Raw genomic sequence first — 14,447 nt, 5'->3', positions numbered from 1 at the left:
CAGATGCATTGCAGCGACCGTCAGACAGTCGGTCCGTGTAACGATATGTTTTCTTTTTTTAGGGACTTCACATTGGATGCGTCTCGCTCCGTTTTTGTTACCACAAGTATCCAATCAAAGTAAGCGTGAGTTCAGATTTTGGTGCTGCACGATCACACACACACCGGCTTCGATAGCGGCTTTGGTTACAACCGTTGTATCACCGCTAGACTGAACATGACGTTAGTTATCCCTATCGTATATGTATATATATATATATATATATAGATTAGAAGCTTAGGAGGGCGGTTGACCACGAGAATGAAATAAGCAGGAAAAATCAGAAGACGACACAGAGCTTACAGGAAAACACAAAGGGGAGTTTATTAACACATATAGGGATAGGGGTCGACGTTTCGGCAGTCAGCGCTGCCTTCGACGGGACTGGGGTTTGGTGACAAGAACAAGCTTTATATATGGGAGAGGGTTATGTACAAGGGAAAGAGAGCAGCGCATGCGCTTTTGTCATGACTAACATAGGTTGGTGACTAAGTGAAAGGGGAATGACCGGGTCTGTGCAGCAGGACCTTGAGGAAATACCCGTGAGCCTGAAAAAGAGACAAAAGAGTGTATGTATTGTGCTGGATTAGGAATGCAGGTTGCGAATAGTACAAAGGATTCCTGGATCTTCGTTTATCTGACACTGGAATTTATGAATGAGATAAGACTCGCGCTGTTCCCTGAGCCGCTGGGAAAAAAAGCCTGACTGCAGGATGAAAATAGATATATTGGTGATTGAGTGTCCTGGTTTACTGAAATGGCGCGACACTGGCAGATTAGGTTTCTTCGCGACGTCAGATTTGTGGTTATTGAATCGCGTTCTAAATGAAGTAGCTGTCTGTCCGATATATTGGGCGTTGTATTCATTACATTGAAGAAGATAGACAACATTGGAAGCAGTACAGTTAAAGTCGCCATTAATGTTGACCCGATAATTAGAATTGGTACTATCTGCAGAGTTAGCGGCTTGCATTGATTTACAAATTTGGCATCTAGTTGCATTACAAGGGTGGCAACCAATGTTATTTTCTGGAAGTTTGTTAATTTTGGCATTTACTAGTCTGTCTTGGATGTTCCGCGCCGGGCGCGGAACATCCAGCGCTGACTGCTGAACAGCCAGCGCTGACTGCCGAAACGTCGACCCCTATCCCTATATGTGTTAATAAACTCCCCTTGATATATGTGTTAATATATATTATGTATTATTATGTATTATTATGTATTATTATATTATGTATATTATGTATTAATATATATAACATATATATAATATATATATGTTGATATATGTGTTAATATGTGTTAATAAACTCTTGAAGGTCTTGAAGATTCAGACGGCGCCATATTAATACACAGAAGAAATAAGTTCGCCCAGAGCACCACCAAAAGAATATTTTGAGATGACTTCATTTAATTCATTTTGAAATTACTCAGACACAACGTTTTGAACGGTGGACCGTTCTTCTTCAAGTGAAAAGATATAATGAGTTGGTCAAACAGAAAACACTCACTTTGGTGTGTGTCGACAGTGGTGGAGGAATGGAAATCGCAGTGCGTTGAGGTTGCCGAAGGGGGCTCATAAATTCTGTGTGCGGGGTCCTGTAAGTGTGTTTCGCACAAGGGTGGGGATTCTGGGGGGGGGGTCTTTCCGTAAGACACATTTGTGTGGAATAGTCTCGTTTGCGTCGCGTAAACGGGTGTAGCTTCTTGTTGTGTTGTAGGCGTTATTATTTCTTCCATGTTTTTCACAGTGGACAGCAATCCGGGATGTTTGTTTAGGGCCGGATTGAATTTATGTATTAAACATGATTCGTTCATTTCACGATCTCTGTCGCTCTTAAATAACTTCACGATAATGTCGCTCTTGGGTAACAGATTAAAGCGACCAGGTTTCAGAGATTGTGGGAGGAGGTGACTATGCGTATCAGGTGTGATTTTTTTGTTATCAAGGAGGTCGATTAGGGTCCTCTCGATCTAAACGAACACCCGGGATCGCTGTCCACGATGAAAAACATCAACAAAGATTTCCCTTCCCCCACCGCTGTTGAAGCACACGAAAGTGAGTGTTTTCTGTCTGACCAACTCATTATATCTTTTCACTTGAAAAAAACGGTCCACCGTTCGAAACGTAGCGTCTGTGTAATTTCAAAATGGATTAAATGAAGTCATCTCAAAATATTCCTTTGGTGGTGTTCTGTGCGAACTACATGTATATATAAATATATACATGTAGCTGAAATGAAAATTGAAACACAGACTACGAAGGTACGGGAAGTAAGAAAAAAAGGGATAATTTATTTACATTTAAGATACTTGGAATGCTAAAAGGGTTGTCACCTCTTTTAGCATTCCAAGTAGCTTAAATGTAAATAAATTATCCCTTTTTTCTTACTTCCCGTACCTTCGTAGTCTGTGTTTCAATTTTCATTTCAGCTACATATATTCACGGTCGTCCGAACCCCATTCACTAAGTATAGATATATACATGTATATATATATATATATATATATAGTTGAAATAAATGGGAGACAGAAGACGAAAGTAGGGGAAGTAACAAAAAGGGGTTTATTAAAACTTAAAAATCCTAAAAATTAGGGAGGATGTCTACGTTACGGCGGAAGCTCCGCCTTCTTCGGGACAAAAGAGCTCTTTTAGCTCTTTTGTCCCGAAGAAGGCGGAGCTTCCGCCGTAACGTAGACATCCTCCCTAACTTTTATGATTTTTAAGTTTTAATAAACCCATTTTTTGTTACTTCCCCTACTTTCGTCTTCTGTCTCCCATTTATTTCAACTATAATTACGTAGCCGTCCGATCCAACTCCAACTTTTCAAGATATATATATATGTACAGCTTCGAAGTTGTCCCAATGAGAACATCTGTTCCTTTCGATGACCTGATAGTGTAGCCGTTTTCAGAACAAAAATCCGTTCGCTAGATCGTCCGCAAAAAATCGCGAAGGAACACCTTTACTTTCTTCGTTACTCCAGGTGGCGAGACAGACGCATCATTACTACGCCACTTCTGCAACGGTACTAACAGGACATATTGTTGATGAGGCAGGGCCGGCTAAGAAAGGTGCATTTATTCCAGGTGACCACTTGGCCGAAGGTCCAAGAAAAGAGTAACGAGTATCGCGTGGGTATTCAAAATAACGGGCAGGCAACCGGCTGGCTCCTCATCTTCCTCAATGCACTACACTACCCCTCCCTTAGAAACTGAGCGCAGGGCGCTCAGTATGTGGTACAGGTCCATCCCACACAACTGAGGTGACCACTGGGCACGACGTCGGAACAATGGCCGGGGGATTATCGAGTCAGTACGAGGTCGTGCACGTAGAAATCCGTATACGAGAGACGGATCCGGCGCTCAAGGTGTGTCGAAATGGGCTGGCTTAAGTCGGTCAAGGGGTATTGTTTCATATCGGTCATGCATGCGAAGCTTATAGTAGTTTGGCTGGCGGTCAAGAACGTGATAAGGGCCGTCATAGGGCCGTTTCAAAGGTTTTCGTGAGGCATCACGCAGCACGAAGACATCAGCTGAGATATAGAGGGCGGGATCAATGAAGACGGGACGGGAAGGGAATGAGCGAGGTGCAAGAGGTCTCAGGGTACAGCGAAACTCACTTGGCCGGTAAAGGGGTCAGCGAGATTGGCGGACTCGAAGAACACTCCAGACATGCCTATGCGCCTACCATAAAAATCTCCGCCGCACAACAACCGCTGTCAATCTTGAGCGTCATGCGGAGACCGAGGATAACGAGTGGTAAGTGATCACCCCAACGCGTCGGGTCTTGCTCGGCACATATTGCAGCCTTGGGCTGGCGATGTAGTCGTTCGACCATCCCATTGGCGGAAGGGTGGTACGCGGTAGTGTGGAAGTGCCGAGAACGGACGAAGTGACACAGACGTTGAGAAACTCGGGATGTGAATTGTCGCCCCCTGTCAGTAGCGCAGTCAGCGGTAACAGCTAGAGATGAGGGCCTGGCGTCCCAGGTCGAGAGGAATGTCATGCATGTTCTATCGGTGGTGATGTCGATGATGGGGAGGACTTCGGCTCACTGTGTGAAGCGATCGACACAGGTGAAGAGGATAGAGTGACCGAATAGAGGCCGTAGCGATGTCTAGGTGAACCTTCCGGAAACGGGCGTCAGGGGAGGGATACTTCTCAAGCGAGGTAAGCGTACGCTTACGCACTTTGGACTTCTGGCACTTCACACAGCAACGCGACCACCGACGGACATCGGCGTGCACTCAGGGCCAATTGTCATGATGAGGCGTTGGGTTGTGCGGACGCCATGATGGCTCAGCTCGTGTAGAATGTGATAGACAACCTCCGAAACGCCTCGGGGACGTAGGGCCTCGGTGACCCAGTGGAGATATCGCGAACGAGCGGGTGCGAAGTCATAGGAAGCGACGCCAGTTGAAACCGCAAGCTGGGATGGATTTGCCACAAAGCAGACGGTTGAGGGTCGCTGGATTAAGTTTGAGCGAGCGCTGCATAATGGAAAGAGGCAGGTACGACTGCTGAGCCCAGCTTGATGTCAATGCGAGGTAAGGCATTCGCCGCAGCGGTGCCCGGGCCGACGATATGGCAGATGTCAGTGGTTAACTCGCTTATGCACGTCGAGTGAGAAATCTTTCTTGGTGAATGATTCGTGGTAGTGGACTGATGGCATAAAATACGAATTGGCGATATTCCAAGTAGTGATGGAAGTGTTTTACTGCCGGGTAAGCGGTCAAGTGTTCGCGCAGGAAGGTGCCGTAGCGTTGCTCCGGAAGTTGAGCTACGTTGCTCAAGAAGCTTCCTGGAAGAGAACACAATCGGAACCAAGTCGCTGTGATTGCCGAGCTGATGGAACGCTCCGCCTACCGCGGCGGCGGTCGCATCTTCGACGAGACATGTCTTGGCTTCGGGAACGGGGTAAGCCAGGAGCACAGCATCCGCTAGCTTGCTTTGCGTGTTGGAAAGCATCATACGCCTCGGAGGTCCGTTGCAATGGTGCGGAGAGGCCGCGGGAGTCAGCCAGAAGGCGAAGGATGGTGTCCGAACACGAGCACCGGCAGGCAAAAAGACGAGACCTAACAAATTCCTGTAATTGAGACGCACGGGAGGGCGGAGAAAATCTTGAATGGCATGGACCTTATCAGGCAATGGCCGAATTATCTGGGCCCCGATACGATGTCCCAAAAAATGAAGTGCTTACCGACCCTGTCTGGTACTGAGCACAAGGTATCCCTATACTCTGTGGGGCTCACGTGACGTGCGTTTTCAACTGATGTTGCAAAATGTTACCTGCAACCAGGACGATAGCTCCCACGCAACTTGTGACACGTGCGTTCAACTTTAATAGGTGATAAAGCAATACATTTTTTATCGTTCGGCCTCAGGATCGGCTTTGTGGACGGCTTGATGGTGAAGATTTTGTTGATGACATGTAAAGCGGCGAGTCGCTCAGGATACTCGACGTACGTTAATGGCGGTCGACCAGGTTAGAGCCCGGGGAAATTTCGACTTCGCATGCTACGTTTCATGTGCCTCCAGCAAGAAGCGAGCGAAATCGCAGTTCAGCGTTCCAGGAATTTCCTACAGGGCTGTTGCACTGAAGTTTGCACAGCGCCATTTCGGGCCCAAACGGCCGCGGATCCCAACAGTAAGGAGTTCCATCAGCGGGTTTTGCATGGTGTGTCAAACGGTATGGTGCCAAGGAAGCTACAAAACCTGTAAGAACTCAACAGAAAAAGCGGTGCTTCTTGAAAAACAACTCGAACAGCGAACAACTCGAAACCGTGTACTTGAAAGTGCCGCGTCGTCTGCTAAACTGGGGAGTGTTGCATGATTTGGGGCGCTGATGTTGCTGCTCACTCGCGCCACCAGGGCCAAAAGCAACAGGCCCATACGATGAGTCTCAAACACTCTTACTTGTACAACGTAGCGAATTTACGTGGAAATAAACGACGACCAGTGAACGTGCGACATTGTTATACTAACACTCGTATTCTTACTTTCTAGGCCACAGTTGAAGCTATGGAGCAGTTAACTAGCTGCATACGGAACAATATGTACACGTTGGCAAGCATGGGTGAGGTGAGTTTCGCGCCCGGCAGGCAAAGTATAAATTATGATAACTGAGACCTTCTTGTACATCTTGGAGGTTGTAATGTATACTTCAACTCCTCGATTTCGTCATGGTTATTGCATTAGAACAATGTTCACTGTATCAATGGATTTACCAGTGCAAGCATCAACGTGGTTGGAATGTCGAAACGTCGTAGCTGTCAAAAAGAGAGAGACATCATCAGCAACTGAACCCGCCCGTACTGATAACCTGTCAGCATTTCTGACACTTCATCGGAAATCGAGAGGTGCGACTACGATTCCGGTTTATCACCAGTATCTAGTTTTTCTATCTGCTTGTAGGGCTTTTCTGACTTTATCTAGGCACCCCGACACATTTAGCGAAAGATGGGATAGTAAATGTCTAATGGACTTCTAAATGTAGGCAAGTGACATGCCTAGTGGACATCTCACAGTATCCTTAATGTCTAGGGGAGTTTTCGTAGCATAGCTAACGTAAGCCATTAACACATCCGTAAGCAATGGTGCAAAGGAGCCTCGTATGCCATAATATTCAATTGCTTGCAGCGCTGATGTTGAGTCAGTGAAGACGACCCAATTCTGTGGGGTAAAGTGGATAATGTGCTGCAGAAAGAAAAGTATGGCGTAGAGTTCCACAGCTGTGGATGAGGTATGATGCCAAAGGCGATGTCCTTCAACTACCGCTTCAGAGGGGGTGACGGATGCCGACGCATACTTGCCATTTTAAGATACGCCATAGGTCTATGCGACGGCAAAAGTAGAAAACTTCGCGTCTACGAGAGAATAAAAATGGGCTTGAGGGTCTTGGGGGGGCAACCTGATCTCTGCGGTCCTGGATGTCAGTAAGACGTGCGAAGATGGGTAGCACAGTCAGAGGCCAGGGGGCGTTCGGCGGCGTGACGGCCTTAGGTATGAAGCCAGTGTGAAGCGTGTCATCTGCGCTACGCGATGGTCCTGTTTTCGAGGGTGAGAGGAATAGTCCCACCACCGTCTCTAAGTCTGGGCGGTCGCGAGGTCCAGATCAAATCCGAACACAAGTTTCTTGGGGCCCACCTTTCACAGCAAGCTTACCCTTTTACTGCACATTAAACATCTTAAAACTAAATGCACGGAATCCGTGAATCTACTAAAGACACTGTGTCAGAGAAACTGCAGAGCAGATCGAGACAAAGTGCACAAGATATATGTTTCCACAGTACGGTCTATAGACTGGATTATGCTTCCATTCTCTATGAATCTCACCGCCACTCTGTTCTAAAAATTCTTGATCCGTAACATCATCAGGCTCTCCCTTTGATAACTGACGCTTTCCGCACAGCACCACTCGAAAGGCTCTATGTTGAAAGCAGGGAGTGGTCATTGTGGAGACGGAGTACCTACGAAGTTCCTCCGGAGGAGGATGTACCTCACAATATCGTATGCATTGAGAGTGATCCAATAAAGCTATTATGAACTGGTGCTATATTCCAATATATATATACTCCAATATCCAATATATAATATATATATAATATAAGCCAATATACGGTCTGATGCAGGAATAAGGATGGATATGGATGATACCCATATAGGCGCTTAAATTTGGAGATAAATTTGAAACATCACATCGATGGGATGACGAACCCAACGTTCAGTTAGAAAGGCATTTCCTCAAGAGCAAAACAGAGAGAGAGAAAAAAAAAAGTTGTGACTGGGGAGGGGGAGACCTGGCAGACCTTTTTGGATTTTCGTACTCTATACATTGTCTGCCTTGTGAGCGTCTGCAAATTCGATAGTCGTGCTCGCATTCCAGTCGTAACGAAGGTTCAGATGTCCAAGTTTAATTTGATTATACACACACACACACAAACACTGAATTGAGGAACTGTAGAGGGCGATGGTCCTTCTCTACACAAGTTCCGACCGGCGATGATGGTATTCCACGGAGAAGCAGTGACTGTGGCCTATCTCCATGGCCGCGCCGGTGGAACTGAAGCGGGTGCTCCAGGCGCGAGTGGGGACAACGCAGTGAAACCCCTGCAAATCCCCCCGTTAATTTTACAATTCCGCGTTATAACCAAAATTTTCGGGAACGACCATCGTGATAATAACGAGGGTTTACTGACGAAGGGACAGACGGAACACGAACTTCTTCGTGCTCCCTAATCTCGGGGTTTTACATTACGGTGAACCCTCGGTATTATGACCACGGTCGTTCCCGGAAATTTTGGTCACAACGCGGAATTGTCATATTAACGGGGGGATTTGCAGAGGTTTCACTGCATTGCTCCCCAAGTGTATGGTCGTAAAGCGCGTATGTCAGATTGTCCGGGGTCATATTAAAAGGGGGTTCACTCTGTGTACCTATCAGTGACACACCATGATATCTTACGGTACTGTTAGGACGGTCTTGACATCACATGAACAGGGCTTGACAACACTGTGTGATATACAAGGGTTTCTTTCTCTCTTTTGCAGAAATATTTTGAACATGCAGGCATTACCTGGGAGCAGTTCCGTACCGGCATACGTGAGATGGAGGTACGGGCGCATCCTATTCATTCAACCTCAAAGCTGCAATGTAACAGCTGGTCATTGAGCAATACAATGCGTAATTGTTAGATTTAGTGAGAATTTTAGATCAAAGAGTGATATTAAACGGTAGGAGCAACTTATTTATTTACACTTGGTAACAACACTTTCGTGCACGAGACTACACTTCTTCACGTGACAAAAAATATGAACATGGTACAGGAACATATATACAGCTGACGGGGGAGTTTTGGCATGAGAGGGTAACAGGGTGATGGAAAGCATGCAAAGAAGAGGTAAAAATGAAAATAACATCAATACAAACCCAGGGGTATCAGAAGCGCAACATAACGCGAGTCCAAGGTATTACACAGAAAACGAGAACGCATGTAGGTGACGTTCTAGGAATTGTGGATAAAAAAGGGGGTTGTGGCAACGGAATGACGACACAGGTGTGGACTACAAAGGTGTACCAGAGACCGTTCTCACGGTCCACTGGTCACATTTGTACTCGACACCTGTGTCCTCATTCCGTTGTCATAACCCCCTTTTGGGATTCCAAAATTCCACTGGGATTGCAAAAAACAGCATAATAGACACAGTTAGTTTTGCGGCCCAAAACACCGAATGATCAACGGCAGGCAGTACTACAATTTACGACAAAATATTTACTACGTTGTTTTGTTACCCTTTTGTACATGTTTACGTTAGCACACAACTCTTGGTTAGAGCTCTATCAATACGTAAATAGAAACGTTAGCTACATAGTCACAAACTTAGAAAACTATTCTTGTTTCCTTCTTTCCGACAATCTTCGAAATCATATCTGATAAGCCAAAATCACTGCAAAGGGGGAGAATCTACCTTGTGCCATCGTTGTGCGCAAGTATTGTTATATACCTTTTCACTTCGAGAATCTCCAGTAGTGGCGACTGTCCCACGTATAATGAGCAAGATCCCAAGGACTCAGTAAACGCTCAAAGATTGCGCAAGAAGTCGAGGTAGCGCACTTAGCTCGCTTATGTCCAGTGCTGAGAAAACAAAATCCTGAGAAAACAACTTTATAGGGGAACATGTTAAGTCTACATTTCTTGATCTGTACGGGAGTCCGGATATATGCTTGGCCGATGTGGCTTTGCCCATGTCCAAACATAGTTATTTTTCGGCTGTTTCTTTTTTTTTTTTTCAATTATGTGCGCGAGCACCTCATTCGCGTCCCGTAATTCAATGGGCCATGCATTTCCTAGTGAGCGGCGTTTCCAAATATGCCCGCGGGGAATTGTCATGTGATTTTTATTGCGGCTCAATATTTATACCTTAAAATTAAATTAAAATACCTTATATAAAAAGTGTATTATTAAATACCTTCAATTACCTTAAATTTTATACCCCATTCTAAAAAAAAAGCGGGTCACAGCCTTGGCTCACCTGTTGTTCTTCTTCCAGATCTGCATGGTGGAGAAAAAGGTCGTGCCCCAGGATGGGAACATTGCCTTGGCTGTTCTCCGCTGGTTTCGTTCTACATTCTTTCGCTAGAGTAGATAACGGGAGACCTGGAATACACCTATCTGAATGAATACATATATGAACACATACCTCAGTTAGACCACTCAAGAGACATCAAGGTTAAAGGGACTACGCAATTGTTCTTTCTTTATCTTTTTTGTTGTTGTTTCCCTTTCAAAGAATACATTTTTCTGAGCATAGAAGTGGAGTTTTACCTTCCGCATGCAAAGCGACTTTTTTTTAACGGAATTTAACCGGAGCGGCGATTGTGACATATCCGGCGGTGCGTGGAAGCGCGCTGCCGACAGAAGAATCAGCTACCAGCTTTACGTAACCATAGGGCCAGGACGGTTATCACTTGTGAACGTTCCATTCGCGAACTTGGCCAGCATGAGCCTTCTGGGCGTAGATGACGACTTCGATTACTTCAACTATTTTCTATTTTCGATGACAATTTTCCCTGGACCACGGCCCAATACAACTGCGCAGTCTTCTTTTATAATATCTGCGCAGCGGGTAAGCTGCATTTTCTGCTCCTACGTGGTTGGCGAAGAATGCGACTATGGATGCCAGACCACGCGGAGCTCCATTAGACGACCTCGGATTCCAGTGTTGCAGTATGTTGAAAGACAATATGCTGCTGGCCAGTAGAAGTATAATGGTGACTTTAATCAGTAAAAGCATAGATGTACAAATGCTTTGCTCCATTGCAAGTAGATATGTAGATGATGACATTTTTGCGCTTGGTGGCGGCATTCAGAGCATCGTTGGCCGGGTTCGCGGTGGTTTTTCGAACCCGTTGCCAGCTCCCACCACTGGGAGGTGAGGTTGAATGTCGCAGTTGTTGGGAGCCAATGAATTCGAGGTCGTGATGCGGTCTGGGGACAGGCAAGTAGGTCAAAGTCAGAAAAAAAAAAGGAAAGCCAAAAGCCCTCACAGTGCGTGGAGGTGTTTGGGGAGGACCTCTGCGAGGTCCTGAGGCATGGCGGTGGTGTTATTGTTCAACAAAAGATTGGGGTGGACGATGCAACGATAGAGGCTTGATGAATCGTCAGGTGAGGGGTGCCCGCGGTGGTGGGCGACGATGTATCTGACGGTATCGGGGGGGGGGGGGCGGAGGCACTCGTCGAGCAGGCACGAGTGTTCCTGCAGGACGTCGCAAATAAGGTTGACGGCGCCCGACAGGTAGCCGTGGATGTTGTGGCATACGTCTAGTTCTTACCGGAGTTAGTGGGAGGCGCCCGGTATGCGAGGTACGATGCGTCGGTAATGATGGAACATCGTGTTCGGCACTCCGTCTGGCGTTGTAAGACGAATGGTAGAAGTGCAAGGGGTCTGGCGAGCTGGTACATTGTAAAACGACGATAAAACCCGAGACACGGAACGGAAAAAGACACGACAGGACACGCTCTCAAACACAGCAACCCATTTAATTGACAACACAGAGAGGGCGCAGACAAGCTGGTTTTGCTATTAAATTGTGTTGCTGTGTCTGAGGAAATTTTGTCTATTGCTTAATTCCCTGCATCGGGTTGCATCCTTGTCAACCCATTTAACGACAGCATACACTTCCAATAACCTCCTTGTGGGTGGAAAAGGGGAAACAGAGGGAACACTAACACAGCTGCCTCGTGACTTAATCTCTTTGTACTCAGCTAAGAGAAACGTGTCAGGCACCTTTTTCAAAACACTGGTCTCTTGGAAAAGCGAGAAACAATTGTGACATTCCAACGATGTAATGTCAACAATGAAATGTCCACCCGTCAGGAGGTTATCCGGAGTGTAGGCCGTCATTAAATGGGTCGCTGTGCTTGAGAAACGTGTCGTGACGTCTTTTTTTATGTTCCGTGTCTCGGGTTTTGTCGTCGTTTTACGTTGGAAGACTACTCGCGAGGAAAAGAGCGGACAGAAAGGAAAGGAGATGAGCCATCGTCCAGCAAGAATGTCAGCGGTATACCCTTCTCACCTTCACCTTTTGGGTGGGTAACAGTTCAACTGAATTATGAGGACGTAATTACGAAGAAAATATGTCAGGGCTTCATTTGTGGGTGGGTGCCTCTGTGCGGATGAACAGGGTCATACGGCGAAAGGAAATCGATGACCCAACGCTTTCCCATTGATGCAAAAAGAAGCAGAAGTAAACACATGAAGGATGGAAATTCGACTGAGTGTATCATACACCCGTTTCGCGGTCGAGGAACAGACCCACCGCGATCCTTTTGACAGCCACCACTCCCGGTGCTGTGGACAGAACCCAGCGTGAGCGATGGCGACGAAAGCCAGACATTTCTTGGCGGAGGAAGGATCTCTCTTCAGGAGCCACCCTTGGAGTCTGTGGAGTATCATGCACTCCAAGAGGTTTCCGAGGCAAGTGGCCAGGCTCATCGGCCTAAATGAGGTCATTTGGGGACGTACCTTGTCCGGCTTCAGCGAGGGAACAACGCGTGCGCATTTCCAGGCTTCGGGCAATTGACGTTCGCTCCATGATGCATTTATTGCTGAGAATTGGAAGTCTCGTGACTGCACGTCCAGGCTACGGAGAGCCAGATACGATACGTTGATACTGAAACGCTACTTGGGTACTTAAAATACGTCCACAATAATACAACTCTGCCTGAGTACAATGCGCTACCCACTTTATCTTCAGCTCCCACTTTCTCTCTGCTGACAGTTTAACGTATCAGAGAGCACCTCGTAGCGGACAAAAGCTTAATATTTTTGTCGGTTTATCTTGTTCGGTCCACCTTGCTTATTAGTGATGGCCTTGTCAGTTCAGACATTAAATTATCAGAGTAGAACAGAAAGTAAACACAATTTGTGAACGAAGAAGGTTGCTGCAATAGTGATTGGCAGCTATATTTAGTCACCACCTTCAGGCAGAAATAAATTGTCAAGAAAGACGATAGTGTCACTCGAAAAAAGGACGCGCAGAAAGTAGTAGGAGGCCTGGCCGAACTCTAGGGGTGTCCAGTTAGAGACATGGGTGTCTGGTTCGAACCCCACAGCGTCTGGGACACCGTCGCGTATTTTCCCTGCGCGGCGCCAGTCCGGAGGGTTGTCCGCGCGCTTATCGGCGAGGGGAGGGCTGCGTGCGCGTTTACCCTCTCACATTTTTCAGCCTGGGTTAACTTCTTTCGTCATTTTTCAATCTGCGCCGACTTCTTTCGCGACTTTTTCCTGTGCGCGACAGGCGGCGCTCGGGTGGAGTCTCTTACCGGTAGGCGGAGCGTGGCCGGAGGGTTGCGTGAGCGCTTACGTGCTCACATTTTTCAGCCTGGCCCGACTTCTTTCATCATTTTTCAATCTGTGTCGACTTCAATCGCAATTTTTTCCCGCTACAGCAGGTTTGCAGTAGGCGATTTACATGCAAAGGATAGCCATACGCAAAAGTACAAGTGAAAATATATTTATTAAAGTCATTAGTGTCAGGAATTATGTTATGACTCCGTGTGAAGGAAAAAAACTCAGTCAAAAAATCTGATGCAATAGCATTGAAGGGGTATTTTATTAGTGATAATCACGCAAGTTTTCAATTAAACAGAAGGAGTAGCACATTTTTAATAAAAGAAGATATTTTAATCAATATGATTACAATCAAAATTAAAATTTTTATTATAAAAAGTCTAACATTATTATACGTGACCACCATACCTGAGCTTTAATTACAAGTGCCGATATACGTATGTGAACAGCAGAGAACCTGGAAGACCATGAGACACGAACACGAGAGGAAATAAAATCTATAACAATACATTGGTTAATCAAAACAACAGAGGAGGAGAATAATCTATCATTTTAACTATCATAAAATCATCCTCGTGACTTCCCCATACAATTTTCATTCTAAGAGACACTACAAACCTTACTTTGTTTTATGAATTCAACACAGAAAATATATTAAAAAATGAACATCAACACATAGCACGCTCCTAGCCAACAATCAGCTCTAATAATATCTGCCCTGATTTGTTGAAGACGGAGGCGTACACCTGACAGTTATGAACATTTTCGAGCGCAATAGGGAAGATTATTCCAACAATACACAATTAATCAATTTCTTATTAAGTAAACAGCATAGACATACGGAAATAATGAGAAAAACGATCAACTGCTAATAGAGAACCAAAACACATCACATAAACAACAGACACATGCAGGAAAATAAATGAAAAATAATCTATCAAAACGATCAATTTGCACGGATGAATGGCAGAGAAACACTTTGAACAGCACATGATGAATAATTTAATACAGCACAGAGTTAACGCTGAATAGCAGAGAAACAATCTAAATG

General features: G+C 45.7%; 1 long non-coding RNA gene across 1 annotated transcript; it reads left to right on the top strand.

Annotated features, from left to right (window-relative positions):
* Positions 1-6,081: 6,081 nt before the first annotated feature.
* LOC135376583 (uncharacterized) lies at positions 6,082-10,234 on the top strand. The gene is made up of 3 exons (XR_010417754.1): positions 6,082-6,124; positions 8,594-8,656; positions 10,094-10,234. It is a non-coding gene; the product is annotated as an uncharacterized LOC135376583 (long non-coding RNA).
* The last annotated feature ends 4,213 nt before the right edge of the window (positions 10,235-14,447 follow it).

This window comes from Ornithodoros turicata, unplaced genomic scaffold (assembly GCF_037126465.1).
Source record: "Ornithodoros turicata isolate Travis unplaced genomic scaffold, ASM3712646v1 ctg00001167.1, whole genome shotgun sequence".
Classification (NCBI taxonomy): Eukaryota; Metazoa; Arthropoda; class Arachnida; order Ixodida; family Argasidae; genus Ornithodoros; species Ornithodoros turicata.
The sequence above is the reverse complement of the archived record's forward strand: the minus strand, read 5'-3'. Positions and strand labels throughout refer to the sequence as shown.